The sequence below is a fragment of the Eptesicus fuscus genome, chromosome 16, assembly GCF_027574615.1.
Source record: "Eptesicus fuscus isolate TK198812 chromosome 16, DD_ASM_mEF_20220401, whole genome shotgun sequence".
NCBI classification, from domain to species: domain Eukaryota; kingdom Metazoa; phylum Chordata; class Mammalia; order Chiroptera; family Vespertilionidae; genus Eptesicus; species Eptesicus fuscus.
This window is the reverse complement of record NC_072488.1, coordinates 20,644,614-20,659,472: the sequence shown is the minus strand read 5'-3', so window position 1 is coordinate 20,659,472 and position 14,859 is coordinate 20,644,614.

The window sequence follows — 14,859 nt, the reverse complement described above, 5'->3', positions numbered from 1 at the left end:
CTTGGAAATTTAAATATATATTTCTCAAAGGACATGAATTTGGATAGAAATGGAAGCCTGTCATTTGCAAGGACACAGAAAAACAAAATCAAACTCTATAAAGAGAGCAAAAATGAAATGGATTTACCCAAGATCATCTCCTTGGATACCACCAGTTCAGTCAGAGCCAAATTTCCAATGATGACTTCAAAGCACCAGATCATTTAATCTGTCATACAAGGATATATAACACAAATAAACAAACCCAAAATCAAAATGCTGAGGTCCTTTGGGTTCCCATGATCTCCATCAATTACCCTAACCTTCAACCAAGTAGACTCCTCAAATTGGTCAAACAGATTCTGTACCATACTGCTTCTCTGCCGTTACTCAAACTCTTCTTTACAACTGGAATTCCTACTTTCTCATTTACCATTTATTCACTCAGGAACTCAAGACATATATACCTGTTGCTTGATCTGTGCCAATACCTGTGCCTGTCTCAATTCTATTGCAGCTTCAAGAGTGAGAAATTGAATTCAAAACCATACGATTATTCCATGAAATCTTGCTTTATCTTTCTGATCAAGAAGAATTTAATAATCTATCCATTAAGTAATTTATTCAATGAAATAGTATATTGAACACCTATTGTATGCTAAGTCTTTTTTGTTGTTGTTTGTTCATTAAGTCTCAACTGAGGATTGTGTTTTAGAGAGAATAGAAGAGAGAGATGGAAGGGGAGGGAGAGAAAGAGAGAGAAACATCAATTGATTGCCTCCCCAACACATCCCAACCAGGGGTCAGGGATTAAACCTGCAACCAAGGTATGTGACCTTGACCTGGAATTGAACCTGAGACCCTTTGATGCACAGGCCAATGCTCTAACCACTGAACACACTAGCCAGGACAAGCATGCTAAGTCTTAACAATTAAAGTACAAATGAAATCTGTTCCCTGACTTTATGGAATTTGAAATCTAATTGAAAACAGAAACAATAAAATAGTAATTTCCCTATAATTATAGAATGGAATGTGAGGATTGTGCAAATTGTACTTCAAAAACCTAAATCACACCGGAAGAGCCATCGTCTTCCCACAAGAGAGGACAACTGATGTAAAGCCTAAAAATTCAAGGATAACTAGCTAACTAAAGAAGGAGAAAATGAAGGACATTCTAGGCAGGATGAAAAGGCATACGGGAAATAGCATGAGTGTGAGGAAAACCAAGGTTTTCTAAGTGGTCAGATTGCACATGCAGTGCGAGTCATTTGTAGTGGCTTCTATGAAGCCATTTGGTGGGTGAGTAACAAGAGGTGAGATGAAGATGTCACCAGGAAGTAGATCTTAAAACATTTCTGAGAACTAAGTTAAGAATTTTATATTTCACCCTAAATGGTTTTGGAAAGTATTGAAAATGCTGAACAGGGAATGGCAAAATTGGAGTTTGGTTTTGAATGGCACCCAAATACTTAAGCCAGAAATTTACGAGGCAGTCATGTTATCACCCTCTCTTGCAATCTCTCACATTTAATCCACCAAGTCTCAGATTTCACTGTTAAATATATCTGGGCTCCATCTCTACTTCTTTTCCCTCTGCTGCAACAATCTTAAACCAGGATCAACCAAGATGTCTTCAAGAATTTTTGATGAATATGTTAACTGGTCTCTTATCCCTATCATTTACACACAATAGCATGAATGATCTTCTAAAATGGAACATCTGATCATACTGTACTTCTCCTTAAAATGGTTCACTGACAGGATCCTAAAAAAGATGATTAACGAAGATCCTTCTGAGGACTTTATATCTGAGGTGAAACCTCAGATTGATAGAAGCTAGCTATTCAAAGAACTAGAGGAAACTCAGAACGACATCACTAATACATTGAAAAGGCAACCCAAGGAGTGACAGAAGATATTTACAGAACAGGGCTTATATACATTACTAAAATAAAATAATAAAAGGCACAAGTGGCAGTCCATCCACAATAGAGAAGTGAGGAATGACAAGTAACACCAACCAAGTCCTGCTATGGAAAGAATGTTTGTATCTGCCCCATATCCATATGTTGTAGCCCTAGTCGCTAATATGATGGTATTTGGATGTGGTGGGGCCTTATGGGGGTAATTAAGTTTAGGCAAGATCATGAGGATGGAGTCCCCATCATGAGATTGGTTCCATTATAGGAGGCTGAAGAGACCAAAGCACTCACTCTCTGTCACATAAGTATAGAGCAAGAAGGTGACTATCTGAAAACCAGGAAGAGGGCCTTCACCAACTAAGAATCCAACTATGCAGCCACCCTGATCTCGGATTTCCAGCCTCCAGAACTCCTGAACTTCCATAAATGTCTGTTGTTTAAGTTACCCAGTTTATGTTTTCTGTTGATGCAGCCTAAATTAAGCAAGTCTTAAGGAATAGAGCAAGATCTCAATCTGAATTTATCTATATAACAATAACCAAGATGCCCAATCTTGATAAAAGGATGAGGTACAGGCAGAAAGGATGAGGTACAAACAGAAATGATGCCTAATGTTTGTTAGGCATTTTGTCATCAGTTGGTGATTTCAGTTTGATTAAAATATATGAAGATCAAAGTGGGGCTGCAGTTTTAAGAAAGGCCAGGCAGAATCCCTGCTAGCTGGTTCCTACTGAAGACCAGAGATACAAGCAGCACCAGTGGGTAGACTGAGTGGCTCAGTGTTTTGAATTTGTGATGCTTCCACCTGAGAATGCCACAAAAATTTAAGAGTTCCATTTTTTTTCAGACACTTCGGTACTTGATCATAGAGTAGAAAAAAGTTACTTCAGAGTTCCACTAGCTAGTATGCTTCTGAGACAGAATACAATATTTTTTTATGAAAAATCAATGCAAGTGTGTTGAAAATGTGATGTTTTATTGGGATCAGGGCAGACAGTCTTGGAAGACTGGATCATAATTTCACATATTATGTAAGAGGCTTCATTGTAGAGTCCTCATATTTATATACACCTCATGATCCAATACTTCATTTGCTAAATTTTGCCCTGTTCCTGGCTCCAATCCTTGTGTTTTTAATGATAATTTTCAGGTATTCCTGCCCATGGCTATCTCTAAGAGTGTTATATAGATAAGGCAATTTGTGCAGCCTGTAAAATAAGGTAGTGGTCATGTAGACATCAATTTGTAGAAACACAACATCAGTTTGTAGAAAGATATGATCAAAAGTCATGTAGTCAGTCTAAAGGAGAAGAAACAGACAGAAAACACAGTGTTTAACAAGAAGGAAAAATTAAAACCAGAAGAAGAATCAAACAGGAAGTTTGGTATTTTATCTTCATGAATGCTAATATTCACCAGGGACACCAGGGACAGGGGGTGCCAGCTCTCTACTCTATATCTGGATTTTTTAATAGTCTGAGCCAAGTCCAAAAATTACTAGCCATGGAATTATATTAAACACATACAGCTTTGCCAGTAGAGCTATCTCTTTCCATTAACTCAAACATTTATTACACATTAACGAGCACTACAGCCTTACAAGGTTAGTGATTGATTTCTGCATTAGGTAAAAGGGAGATAATTATAGTCAACAGTAAAGTAACCAAAAACATTTACTAAGCTATAAATCTGTATAGATAAAAACAACAAGCCCCCTCCTGCCCCCGATTGCTCATTTGCCATTTTTAAAAGACCCTCTGGCCCCCAATGTCCCTAGTAAATTCTAATTCCCTTAACTGTTCATGTTCTACTGCCCTTCATAATGTTGTACAAAACATTAAGTGTTCAACATTGTTTATGTGTTAGATACAATATTAACTAAGACTTAGTTCCAGCACTCAAGGAATTCATGGTATAATCAAAGAGTCACTGTAGCATTAAAAATTGTATAAAAAAGGCATTAGCAAAGTTCAGGAGGAATGTGAAGTCTTCAAGGAAGGCTTCACATTGAAAGTGGACTTGTAGATTGATCTTACAGGATGAGCAATACTTTGAAAAGAGAAGGAATTCTAGGTGAAAAGAAAAACATGTGTAATAGCCTAGTTATAGAGATTGTGATGTGTGTATGTGATGTAGTAAAGAGTTCATTAACATTGGCAAATAAGCTACATAGGAGAGAGTCGTAGGAAATGTAACTGGACAGGATATAGATGAAGATTGATTTGTGTACCTTGTGATCACTGGGAAGCAAGGCAGAGTTTGAACAGAACAACAAATATGGAGATGTTGTTGATGATGATGGTTTCATTATACTAGTAGATTCCTATTTGAGGAATATAACTCAAATGGAAAGGAAACCTATGTCAGAAAATATTGGTATTAGAAAGGTCAGATCAGTTCTTTCCAGGGGAGAAATAATAAAAGTTATGAGAACAGTGTTGTGATGAAAGACTGTGTTTAAGAGATAATTTAGGTTATCTTAAGGAATTTATGTTGATTTAAATGCAGGGTGGGAATACATGTCACTGAACTTTCCAGCTTGAGAAACTGAATAGGTTTTACTCCTATTTATAAAGGAGAAATCAATCTGAGGAAGACTAGTTTGTGTGGGAGAATGCTAAGTTGTTCCATTTCAGACATGTTTTATTTGAGGTCATTGCAATATATCCAAACAGAAAGGTCAAATACAAATTGGAATTATAAAGAGAGTGCAGAAGGAAAGATGTCATGAAGAGAGGTACATATTTGAAAATTATAAATTTATGTGGTAGTTGTGATCATGGAAATTGTTGAAATAATTCAGAAAGATTCAAGAAAGAAATAGAAGAGAGAATAGATGCCTGGGTTTTGTACCTGGAACCTAACTGTCCTTCAAATAAGATCCTAAAATTGAAAGCACATGTCTATAGTTTTTAGGAAAAAAAGTTTGGTGGGATCTGTAATGTTGTAGAACAATTATATTTTTTAAATAATGAGAGAGATTTGGCCACATTTAACAAAAACTTTAAGGATATAATTAAGTAAAATTGTAATTCGTATTCAATGTTAAATTCAAACTTGGATGTTAATATTTAAAAATGGAGGATTAAAAGGGAAACTTCAATTGAAACTTTATTTGGTTTAAAATAATTAATAAAATGTATTCTAGAGAAGTGATTATAAAGCTCCACAGTCTTTAAATTATAGAGTTATAATATTGATGCTTCCACAACCTCTTTTAATTTACATATCATGTATGGCTAACTTCCACAACAGCTAAGTCAAGAAAATTTTATTATTTTTTAAACCCAAGATTAAAAATCAAAACAAAACTTAATAAAAACATCTAAGACACTTGTAAATGATTTTAACTTAAGTTTCTAAAGAATATCTTTTATTCTCAATTTCATATATTTTTCTCTCTAAAGTTGCAAACTGACTATTTTGTTTCCTTGATTTGTTTATTGCTTGTTTTGTTCATTTGTATTTTTTTGTTTGTTTCTTTCCTGGCAGTATTTAGCCAACTGAATGCTAACTGAAGAAATGAGGCATTTTAGGGCAAATAAAACTGATTTTAGTCATCATTGTACCTGTTAGAAGGAAAATGAGTAATTACTTTGTAAGAGATAAAAGGTTCAGATTTCTGCTTCTAGAAAGATGGAGTTGACATACCTTTTCCTATTTCTCCCACTAAGTACAACCAAGGGGGAAACATAGGAAATCACATTAAGGAATGGACATTATATAAAGGAATTAACACTAGGCATTATAATAAAACAAGCATAAAACTCTGAAAGAAGGTAGATCAGTGAGGGATATTGGGACCCATCAACCAATATAACAATGAATTCCCTGGGTTTTCTTTTGCCTCAAACATCTCATACATGGAGCTGGTATAAAAAAAAGTCCTAACAAAAGCCTGCTCTCTTTAGCCAAAGGACCAAGAAAAGGATGTCCTAGAAAGACAGAGAATGTTTAGAAAATAACTGCTTATTCCAACTAAATACCACAAATAGACACAGGATGGTAAAAATGCTTAAAATCAAAGACAAGGATAAACTTTGAAAGCAATAAAAGAAAAACAATGGGACACTTTACAATGGAACTTCAGTAAGATGATTTTCTGACTTCTCAGCAGAAACACTAAAGGCCAGAGGCAGTAGGATAACATATTCAAAATGTACAAAGAGAAAAAACTCTCAACCAAGAATCCTACAATCAGCAAAGTTATTTTTTAAATAAAGCAAAAATAAATACTTTTCCAGATAAACAAAAGATGAAAGAATTTGGCTGCTAGCAGACTTGCCCTATAAGAAATACTAGAAGTTCTTCAGGCTGAAAGCAAGCAAGCCTAGATGGCAATGTGAAGCCACATAAACAAAGAGCACTGTAAAGGTAATTAAGTAATTATAAAAAACACTATAATACATATTTTCTCCTTTCTCCTAACCAATTTAAAGAGAATTATATTAAATTATGTACATAATATATTGTTGGGCCTGTCACAAATAAAAACGTTATATATGTGTAATATATTTACCAATTATACAAAGCACAAAAGAAACAGTGGAAACAAAGCTGTATTGGGCTAAGAGAGTGACTACAGGTGGTAAAGTAATAATTGTTACAAAGTATTATTGATTTGGTAATATTAATAGATGCAATACATATAACAATAATACCACAAAAAGGGGGACAGGAGTAGAACTATATAAGTGGAGTATTTCTGTATATCACTGGAATTAAGCTAGTTTAAATCTGAGGCTGATCCTGATAAGTTAAGATGTATATAGTAACCCTTGAGCAACCAATAAATAATAATTCAAAAATACAGTGAAAAAATCACTAAAGTAATTAACATACTACATTAGAAAATATTCACTTAATGCTAAAGAAAGTAGTAGGAAAGAATAGATGAACAAAAAAAGATCTGAGACATACATAAAGCAAAAAGTAAAATGAAACATGTAAATTCAACTACATCAATGATAAAATTAAATGTGAGGATGTTAAACAATTGGATCAAAAGATAGAGATTTTTCAGACTGGATTAAAAACAATAAAATGAAAATAATATAATGATGTTTTCTACAGAAAACATGCTTTAGATTCAAAGACATAAATAGATAGAAAATTAAAGGAAAGAAAAGGACAGATCATGAATTTAGCAATCACAAGAAAGCTGAAGTGGCTATACTAATTTAGGCAAAATAGACTTTAAAATAAAAAAGGTTACCAGAGATAAAGAGGGACATTTTATAATAAAAAGAGCCCATTGATTAAAAAGCTATAACAATTATAAGAACTAAATTGACAAACACTTATCTAGATTACTAAGAAAAAAAGAAAGAAGACTCAAATTCTAAGATTTAGAAAGAGTGGCCATTATTACTGACCCTACAGAAAAAAAAAGATGAAAAGAAATACTATGAACAATCGTATGCCAACAAATTGATAACTTAGGTTAAATGACAAATTCCTAGAAAGACACAAACTACTTAAATTGATTCAAGAAGAAACAGACAATCTGAATAAATCTATATCAAGAAAAGAGATTTAAGTAGTATGCAAAAAACTACCCATAAAATAAGGACCTAGATGGCTTCATTTTCAATCTGAAATAAAATTAAGAAAACAATTCCATTCACAATAGCATAAAAAGAAAATAATAGGAATAACAAAAAAAGTGAAAAACTTATACTCTGAAAACTATAAAATATTGTTGAAATTAAATAAATGGCAAGCACCCTCTGTTATGGACCAGGAAACAATATTGTTAAGATGGCAGTGTACCCTAATCTGATTTATGAATTCAACATAATTCCTATCAGAATCTCAGTTGACTTTATAGCAGTTGACAACCTGATTCTAAAATGTATGACTTAAAAGGGAGCCAGAATAACCATAAAATCCTAAAAAAAAGAACAAAGTAGGAGGACTCACACATCCTGATTTTAAAACGACTATAAAATAATGAAGACACTGTGTTACTGGCACAAGGAGAGACATATAGGTCAAAAGGAATAAACTGAGATTCCAGAAATAAACCTATACATCTAAGGTCAACTGATATTCAACAAGGGTACCAAGACTATTCAATGGGAAAGAATAGTTTTTTCAACAAATGGTGCTGGGACAAGTGGGTATCCAGATACAAAAGAATGAAGTTCATTTTATACAGAAAAGTTAACTCTAAATGGATGAAAGACCTAAATATAAGAGCTGAAACTATAAAACTCTTAGAAGAAAGCATAGGGACAGATCTTCATGACCTCAGATTAGGCATATGATACCAAAAGTATGAGCAACAAAAGAAAACAACAGATCAATAGAACATCATCAACATTTAAAACTTTTGTGCTTCAAAGAATACCATCAAGAAAATTAAAAACAATCCACAGAATTCTAGAAAATATTTGATAATTATATATCTAAGGTACTTGTTCTAGAATGTATAAAAGACATTTACAACTCAATAAAAAATACAAATAACCCAGTTGTTTTTTTTTTAATGGCTAAAGAATGTGAATAGATATTTCTCCGAGGAAGATATACAAATAAACAATAAGCACTTGAAAAATTGTTCAACATCATTAGTCATCAGGAAATGTAAATCAAAACCATAATGAGATACCACTTCACAAACACTAGAATGAAAAAGTCAGATAACAAATAAGTCCGATAACAAATATATGCAGAAAGCAAATCCCCATACACTGCTGATGAGAATGTAAATTGGTGACACTGCTTTGGAAAACAATCTAGCTGTTTCTAAAATGATTAAACATAGAATTATCGGCAATTCTCTTCCTGGGTGCACACCCCGGAGAAATTAAAACACAAATGTTTATAGCAGCATTATCTATAATAGGCGAAAGATGGAAAAAGATGGGAACCAAATGTTCATCAATGGATGAATGGATAAACAATATATGGTAGATCTACACAATGGAGTATGATTCGTCCTTAAAAAGGAATGAAAATACTGATTCCTGCTACAAATGGATGAGCTTTAAAAAGGGAAAGAAGCCAGTCACAAAAGACCACATATTATATTATTCCAGTTGTATGAAAGTCCACAATAGGGTAATGTATAGACACAGAAACCTGATTAATGGTTACTTAGGGCAGGGAAGGACGGAGGGATAAGGAGATGGTAGAAATGTTTCAAAGTTGATAGTTGGTGATCTTTGCACATATCTGTGAATATACTAAAAACCATTGAATTGTAAACTTTAGCTCAGTAAATTGTATGGTATGTGAGTTATATATATATATATATAAAAGTTGTTAAAAAGGCAACATGAACATTGTGCTAAGGGAACCCAACTGAGACTAATTAATATGTCAATGGTGGTATTGGAAACAGGTCAAGAAAACCTACTTAGGAAAGGTGATGTTTGAGCTGATCTTCAAGAGTAAAAGCCATGTTTAATCTCTTTTTTCTCATTTCTGGTCTTGCAAGATGGAATGGAAATTTTGCTATTCATTTGTCTTCAAATCCTTCGAAAACTTGCCGTGTGCCTCAACAAGTCTTTCATAAAAGATTACCCTCACATCATTAGACAAAGAAAGAAACATTCTTTTAAATCACAAAAAATTTAATATCCACAATGTTTTTAAAAAGTGCAATCCTCACCCCTCTTTAACCGTAATAATTGGTGTCAGCTATCCACTCTAAATGGTCTGTGCTAATGTAGTGGCCCATTCATTGAATTGGGTAACTGTAATTGTTAGATAATCTTCCTGGCTAAATCAGGATGATGTCAATATTTTGAACACTGTTTTCTGTCTCCTTAGAGTTGACAATCCCTACACAGATAAGCAATGGGATATTTGAGATTCTTATACCTTACACAGCAGGGGGGGTTGCTAAACTAATAGCCAGTAGTTGAGAGTTAACTATTGTTTACTCATTTATCAATGCATTTAATTCTTCAACAAACTTGTGGTTTGCTTACTATAGGATGGACCCAATGCTGGCGATATAGAGTTGGCAAATAACACGATGCCCCTGTCTTCCAGGTGCTCACAGTCTAATGGCCAAGGGCTGACAGGTAAGAACAGACTACCGTAAAAGAAAATGCTATATGTGCTTTAGAATACCTGGTTGGGAGGTCAGGAAAGACTTCAGAAAGGAAGAGACACTCAGCGGAATGTTAAAAGACAATGTTCTTCAGGCAAAGATGGAGTGCATGTATGTATGTATTTTGGGGGGAGGTACATAATATGTACATATTTTGGGCAGGAAGTACAGAACATTCCATTGAAAGGAACAGCCTGTGCAAAGCTATACTCATAGTGAAACAGCATGCCCAGAAGCATTGTACTATATCCTTTTCATGGAGTGGGCAAATGGATGTGAATACAGTAATCCTGACTTCTGCATCAACAGGGTTCATAGGAGGCCAATTTGACCTCTTTCTTGGGAAGCATGATAGGCCCTTAAGCTCTTTATCAGATGTTTTCCTTTTCACACATCCCACAGCATCTTCCAGAATTGGATGAGATCACCCAAGCCCAGAATACTGATTGTCCAAGGCAGTGGTCAGCAAACTGCGGCTCGCGAGCCACACGCAGCTCTTTGGCCCCTTGAGTGTGGCTCTTCCACAAAATACCACAGCCTGGGAGAGTCTATTTTGAAGAAGTGGCATTAGAAGAAGTTTAAGTTTAAAAAATTTGACTCTCAAAAGAAATTTCAATCTGTTGTACTGTTGATATTTAGCTCTGTTGACTAATGAGTTTGCCGACCACTGGTCCAAGGTAAGGCAGGAGATTGGCTCACTTCCCAAGCAAACCTCAGCAAGAGCCTGCCATCTTCATTTGGCCAACCCACAATAGGCAAATAGACTTTGGAATATACAAGCTTTTCATACCTTGGCTGCTCCTAACTCCAGAGTAGAATTCACAAACAGGTTTAAATTAAGGCAGTCAAAGTGTCCACAGATTCTTCTTTGAACAGAAAGCAGACTCCTAGTCTGTTATATGTAACTATGGAGTCACTGTGGGTCCTGTGTATCAACCACTCTGTGTATTAAATAAACAGCACCTTACATTCATATAATCCCTTATAATTTATGAAGATATACCACACGCATTAACTCATAGGATAATTCTAAGTTTAGAAGGTCAAGTGTTCTTTTGATTAACAGAGGAAAAAATAGAACTCTGTGACAGTGCCAATGCCATGCTCCATAGCCTTCATCTTCCACGTGTTCCCTCCTGGTCACCAAAGAGCTGCAGCAATTTCAGGCTTCGAGCTTTCTGTCTCAGAAGGAAATAAGTGGAAGGGGTAAAGGGACAAGCTGAGCCTGCCAGGTTTGAGCAGAAATAAAGGCTTTTCTGAAGTCCCACCCAGGAGGCTCCTGTTTACACCTGCCTGACCAAATTGAGTTACATGGACATTCCCAGCTGCCAAGGACTGTGAGAAAACAGAGTGTTGCTTCTGAATTTCTAAAGTAGAAAAAGGCAAGTGAAGAGAGGATATTGAATGCTCCTGGGTAAGGTAATCATCTACTCTGTCCATCACTGAGCTATATTTGGTCTGCTTTTTAAATATCAGATATTGTCCTAGCTGGTTTGGCTCAGTGGATAGAGCATTGGCCTGTGGACTGAAGGGTCCCGGGTTCAATTCTGGTCAAGGGCACAGGCCTGGGTTGCAGGTTTGATCCCCAGTGGGAGCTGTACAGGAGGCAGCCCATCAATGATTCTCTCATCATTGTGTTTCTCTCTCTTTCTCCTCCCTTCATCTTAGAAATCAATAAAAATATATTTTAAAAATAACAATAAATACCATGCATTAATTTTTATTAGATATACACTATTATATAGACTATATATTATTATATATAACTAGAGGCCCGTTGCAGGAAGATTCCTATAAGAATAAGGCTTCCTCAGGCCTATTCCTGCAAGAATAGGGCTTCCTATGGCCGTCTCCTCGGCCCTGCCTCCTTCCCTCCCTTCTCCGCCACCTTGCCTGCATCTCCACAGCTTCGCTCCCTTCTGCAGTGCTTGGCTTCCTTCTATGCTGTCTTCAGTCTTCACTCTGTGCCTGGATATGCAAATTAACTGCCATCTTTGTTGGGTTAATTTGCATACTCACTCCTGATTGGTTGGTGGGCATAGCAGAGGTATGGTCAATTTGCATGTTTCTCTTTTATTAGATAGGATGATATTAATATATAGGATATTTTATTAATATAGGATGTTAATAGCCGAAACCAGTTTGGCTCAGTGGATAGAGTATCGGCCTGGGGACTGAGAGGTCCCAGGTTCGATTCCGGTCAAGGGCATGTACATTGGTTGCGGGCACATCCCCGGTGGGGGGTGTGTAGGAGGCAGCTGGTCGATGTTTCTCTCTCATCGATGTTTCTAGCTCTCTATCCCTCTCCCTTCCTCTGTGTAAAAAATCAATAAAATATATTTTTAAAAAATATATATATAGGATGTTAATAATATATAACATATTATATAGATATTATATAATATGAAGTATATTATTATATAGAATATGAATATATATGATTGGATTTAGAGGGAAGAAGTTAGAATGTCAGAATATTTTGAATGAAAAGACACAACCTTGCCCCTTCTTGCTTTGCATAGAGATTACTAAAATCCAGGATTCCTCAAACTTGCCATTTATATATCCATTTTGTACTCTTCTCTCTTTTTTCCTTTATTTCTTTTATAGAAATGTTAAAATATACACAAAGTAGAAAGGATACTATAATGAACCCATATTGACCACTGGTAACAATTATTAGTTTGCAAGTCTTGTTTTTGTCTATCCCTCCATTTTTTTCCTCTGAATTTTTTTAAGTAAACTAATCTTATTTCAGTACACTAAAATGAATTGTGCCTGCATGCCTCAAATTTCTTTTTTTCTTCTCCAAGAAGAAAAACTCTGCAAAAGTTTAAACATGATTTTGAGAAAAATTTACCCATGAAAATATGTTATTTGGAAATTACCCCTCTTTCTCTCTCTCCATATTTGACCACTTGTTAAACAGAGTAACAACAAATTTTAAAAGAAGAGATAAAGATAAATTTAAAAACTGAGACGCAAACTTACAAAGGAACTGGAAAGCTAAGCAGAGTTTGGGCAACCCCTGAGGGAGTACCTCTCACCTACTATACAGAGCAGGATTCCTCCCCCCTCCTCCTCCCCCATCTTAACATTTAGGTCATAGTCATGTGTCATTTACAGCATCACTGACACTTAACAAGTGTAGCAATTAGTATTCTATTCGGGTTTACATTCTTTACATTAAAAGTGTTTTCTAAATCTCAAACCATATGCTCTATAATAGCTTACTAAGTAAGTACTGCCACCATATCCTAAATGAGAAGTTGTTGAAATAAGAACCTGGCCTCTCCTTTTCTTTTAGATATTTTGATTACTTTGACCTTCTGCTGCTACCTTATCCTTTAAGACAAATAATCCAGAGTGTTAACAACTATTCCTAATTAAGTGAGTGCCTTATGTTTCCATTTATTCACGTACAATGTCATCCATTTGCTCAGCCATTCATTTGTATGTTCATTCATTCACTAAACATTTCTTGGGTCCCATGCATAATCTTAACTGCTAAAACCTTTAAGGATGAAGATTCTGGGACCTTCATCATACTCTGTTTTCATAAAGCTAAGCAAACCCCTCTCCTGAAATCTTTTTGTGGGAATCAGATAGAAACTGTTCGTTCCCTGAATGTGTGGAGAGGAGAAATGTCGATCTGAGAAGGCCGTTTGCAAAAAGGCACAGCGGCAGGACGGTGGGGTGAGAAGCGGGCCTGGCTGGAAGGATCTCTGAATGTGTATTTTTATCATCCATGTGTTGGATGAAGCGGGGAGCTGCCAGATAGCTTCTTTTCGACAGCTTGGAGTTACTGTTGGGAGCAGATCCATGTATGGAAGCGAAAGCCGAAAGGCACAGATAAGCAGAGAGCCAGCTATGCAAACCATGTTTAGAGACACTTAAAGGACAAGCATCCCAGGTCCCTTCTTTCTGGTAAATTTGGAGAAGCCATCACACCGGGTCCTTTTTCACATCCAGCCCATGCGGACCCCGCAGCCAGGCTTGCCGGAGAGGTAGGTGCAGGGCTTTGTGATGCAAGTTATCTGAAGGAGCATTCGTGAATATTCCCTCCTAAGCTCTTGATGTCCCTTAAGGGAAGCTGCCAGATAATATTTTTGAGGGGGAGGGGAAAGAGGGCAGGGTGCAGAAAAAGAAAAGGAGGAAAGATTTGGGTTGGGGTTTGTGACTAAGGAATTTAACATGAGACGGGGCAGCTTGGTTACAGAGGGAAAGTGACAGCACAGAATTGTTGCCAAATATAATCCCTTTGTCCAGGGTCACTTACCGTTCAGAATTTTTTGTGGCTATGAATGTCCCTCGATGTTGCCAGCACCTTTGGAATGGGCCACAGCTTCCAGTGGGTTCTGATAGTGTGTATTTTAAAGTGGGGGAGGTAGAATTTGCCTCTTTCTTCTCTCGCTCCTCCAAAGCCAGCACAAACTCCTGGGTGGCTGGTTCTTCCTTAGACATAGGAGAAGCTGCTTGTAAACGACATTATTATTTTTGGCAGCTGAAGTCATTTTTGCAGTTTCTCAGCAGATCGGAGGTTGATTACATCCTGTTCAAAGATCCTTGGGTTTCTTTCACAAACATGGGGTCTTACGCAAGTTGAAATTGCTGAAACCAGCTGTAGGCACTGGACTTTCAGTACCTTTCCCATTTTCTTGCTTCCTTGTTTTGTTAATGACTGAGCACTTGGGAAGCTGAGGAGAAAATTTTGCAGCGGTTATCATAGTTCTGTTGTCAGGGATGTTTTGGCGATAGCAGATTGTGGCAGAATAACAGAAGCTGCATGTCGCAGGGGTCTGAAGGAGAAGTATGAGTAGGAAGGCAAGAACAACACTAGGATCTGTCTGCCTCTCCTCTGTTTTCTGGAACACTGGTTAAGCTAGCCAA